The following is a 3,581-nucleotide window of genomic DNA, read 5'->3' as shown; positions in this document are numbered from 1 at the left end:
TGGCTTGGGAGAACCAGCTCTGAGCAGCAGGGCCCCGGTTCGGACCCCACATTAGGGCCAGTGATGCTGCGCCCTCTACAGCTAAGATGGTGAACCACAGCTTGACCTGGAGCTGGGCTGCCGTGAGTCACCGGTAATGACGTAGGCTGCAATGAAGCTGCAGTGGGCTGCAATAAGCTACCATGAGGGGCTGGCAGCTAGCGTGAGTGCCGGCAGCCCGTGTGAGCTGCCAAAAGCCGCCATGAGCGGCTGTCCAATGGCCAGAGACTGATCTGCCTCACCTGGGAAGAGTGCAATGATAATATCAACATGGGCTAGTGAAACGACGTCCTCCACAACTGGACTGAAGAACAAAACGACAGCAACTTGCCTGGTCCCCTTCCTCAATTCCTCAACACTTCCCCCTCCCCAATTCCCCAATAAAATCTTAAAAAAAAGAAAAAAAAGAATCACAACTTACCAGAACAGAATCTCATGAGCACAAACCCCTGTGAGAACCAATGCTAGGACAGGAAAACTTGAACTGTAATCGAATTGCTGGAGACTTGATGTGGACAACTTTGAGAATTTAAAAACTTCACTGATCAGGGGCTGCCACACCTTTGTGAATTTTATCTCCAAGAGCTAGACCAGGTTCTCTAAGTGAATATTGGAGAAAAACTCCCTCATGCTTCCAGCATGAGGAGGGGAAAAGGGATCATTTTGAAATATGTCAGAGCATTCTATTCTTCTTAACAAGGTCTGCCCTCAGGAGAAGTTATTTAACCAGAGCCTAACTGACCTGGGGGGAGGGAAATAACCAACTACAGGCCACTCTAACCATCCTGTCCCACCAAAAAGAAGGAAAACAACAGAGAAGTACATGTGAAGTCCACAGTCCAGAGGTACAGGCTCACTGAAAAACTGAGACCTATGCATGGGACTACAGAACACTTCCCTTCTGCACACCTCACCACCACATTTTGAACAGCCTACTAATAGCAGTTCCTTCTAATACATCATATCCAACTATCAAAAAAAAAATTACAAGACATCTAAAAGGCAAAAAACACAGTTCAGAGAGAGCAAGCATCAGAACCAGACTCAGATATGGTAGGGATGTTGGAATTATCAGACTTATTTAGAACTTATTATTTAAAACTATGATTAAGATGCTTAGGGCTCTAATGGATAAAGTACACAGCATGCAAGAACAGATGGGTGATATAAGAAGATATTCTAAAAAAGAACAAAAAAGAAATGCTAGAGATGAAAAACACTAATAGAAACGAAGACTACCTTTGATAGGCTTATTAGTATAATGGACATGGCTGAGGAAAGAATCTCTGAAGTTGAGGATCTCTCAATAGAAACCACGAAAACTGAAAAGCAAAGAGAAAAAAGACTAGGGGAAAAAAAGCCAGAACAGAATATCAAAAAATGAGGCACAACTGCAAAAGATCTAACAGATGTGTAGTGGAAATTCCAGAAAAAAAAAAGAAATAGAAGAAATATTTAAAATAAATAATGACTGAGAATTTCCCAAACTTAATGTGAGACACCAAGCCACAGATCCACGCAGCTCAGAAAACACCAATAGGAAAAATGCTCAAATCGTACACCCAGGAATATTATTTTTGAACTATAGAAAACTGAAGATAAAGAATAAAATTCTGAAAGAATCTTAAGGAAAAAAACCCCACCTAACTAAAGAGGAGCAAAGATAAGAATTACATCTTACTTCTCAGTAATCATTCAGGCAAAAAGAGAGTGGGAATGAAATATTTAAAGTGTTAAGAGAAAAAAACACCTAGATTCTATGCCCCACGGAATTATCCTTTAAACATGAAGGAGAAATAGAGGCATTCTCAGGCAAACAAAAATTAATGGAATTTGTTGCCAATAGACTTGCTTTGGAAGAAATGTTTTAAAAAGTTCTTTGAGAGAAGGGAAATGATATGGGTCAGAAACTTGGATTTATAAAAAGAAAGGAAAATGGCCGGCTGAGTGGCGCATTGGTTAAGAGTTGGCTTGGGAGAACCAGCTCTGAGCAGCAGGGCCCCGGTTCGGACCCCACATTAGGGCCAGTGATGCTGCGCCCTCTACAGCTAAGATGGTGAACAACAGCTCAACCTGGAGCTAGGCTGCTGTTGAGTCGCTGGCAACGCGTAGGCTGCAGTGGGGCTGCAGTGGGCTGCTGTGAGCTACCGTGAGTAGCTGGCAGCCAGCATGAGCTGCCGTGAGCAGCCGTGAACAGCTGTCCAATGGCTGGAGAGCGACTGTCTCACCCGGGAAGAGCGCAGTGATAATACCAACATGGGCTAGTGAAGTGACATCCTCCACAACTAGACTGAAGAACAAAAGGACAGCAACTTGTCTGTTCCCCTTCCCCGATTCCCCAATGCTGTTCCCATCCCCCAATTCCCCAATAAAATCTTTAAAAAAAAAAAGTTTAAAAAAAAAAAAGGAAGAGCATCAGAGAAGGAATAAGTGAAGGTAAAATAACTTATTTTTCTTATTCTTACTTGATCTAACAGATAACAGTTTGCTCACATAATAATAGCAACAATATATTTGATTACATATGCTTCTGTATATGTATATGGATTGTTATAGATTGAATGTCTGGAGTTCCTGCCCCCGCCCCCACCCCCCCATCCCCAATGAGTATGTTGAAATCTTAACCCCCAGTGTGTTGGTATTAGAAAGTGGGGCCTTGGGAAGTGATTAGGTCATGGAGGTGGAGCCCTCATGAATGCGATTAATGCCCATATACAAGAGACCACAAAGAGCTCCCTTGTTTCATGTGCAGACACAGTGAAAAGATGGTTTTCTATGAACCAGGAAGCGGGCCCTCACAGACACCATATCTTCTGGTGCCTTAATTTTAGACTTCCTAGGTTGCAGAACTGTAAGAAATGCATTTCTGTTGTTTATAAACCAATAAGTATGATATTCCGTTATAGCAGCCCAAATGGACTAAGACATGTATACTTATGTATAAGTGAAATGAACGACAGCAATGATACTAGGGATGGGAAGGAGGAATTAGGATTATTTTGTTATAAAGTACTCCCACAACTCACGAAGTATGTTGTTATTTGAAGGTGGACTTGGATTAGTTGTAAATGTATACTGCAAACTCTAGGGCAATGTGAAGGAGAGACTTTTCCATGACGTGACTGCTATCTGACCTGTGAGCTGGACCCAGGCCAGAATGGAGATTGCTTAACACAAACCTCCCTTTTTTCCATGATGTGACTGCTGTCTGACCTGTGAGCTGGACCCAGGCCAGAACGGAGTTTGCTTAACACAAACCTCCCTTAGAGACTGATCGTAATTGTTCATTCTGACTTAAATCAGCACCTACCCAACCCCCTGTTATGTGCTATTTCCTGGAACAGGCCATTGTCCTGACCTGGTCAAGCATGTAATTTCTCATATCTGGTAGCATTCACTTACTAGTACCCATGTCAATCCTCCTACCCCTTTTACCCTAAATAATACTTTGGCACCTGCCAAGTAGCACAAGAATCCAATTTATATTGCAGCTGCCCAAGGTGTGCCTTGTTTGTAAGTTTACCTTGGATAAACTCCACTAA

This window comes from Hipposideros armiger, unplaced genomic scaffold (genome assembly GCF_001890085.2).
Source record: "Hipposideros armiger isolate ML-2016 unplaced genomic scaffold, ASM189008v1 scaffold_101, whole genome shotgun sequence".
Taxonomy (NCBI): domain Eukaryota; kingdom Metazoa; phylum Chordata; class Mammalia; order Chiroptera; family Hipposideridae; genus Hipposideros; species Hipposideros armiger.
The sequence above is the reverse complement of the archived record's forward strand: the minus strand, read 5'-3'. Positions refer to the sequence as shown.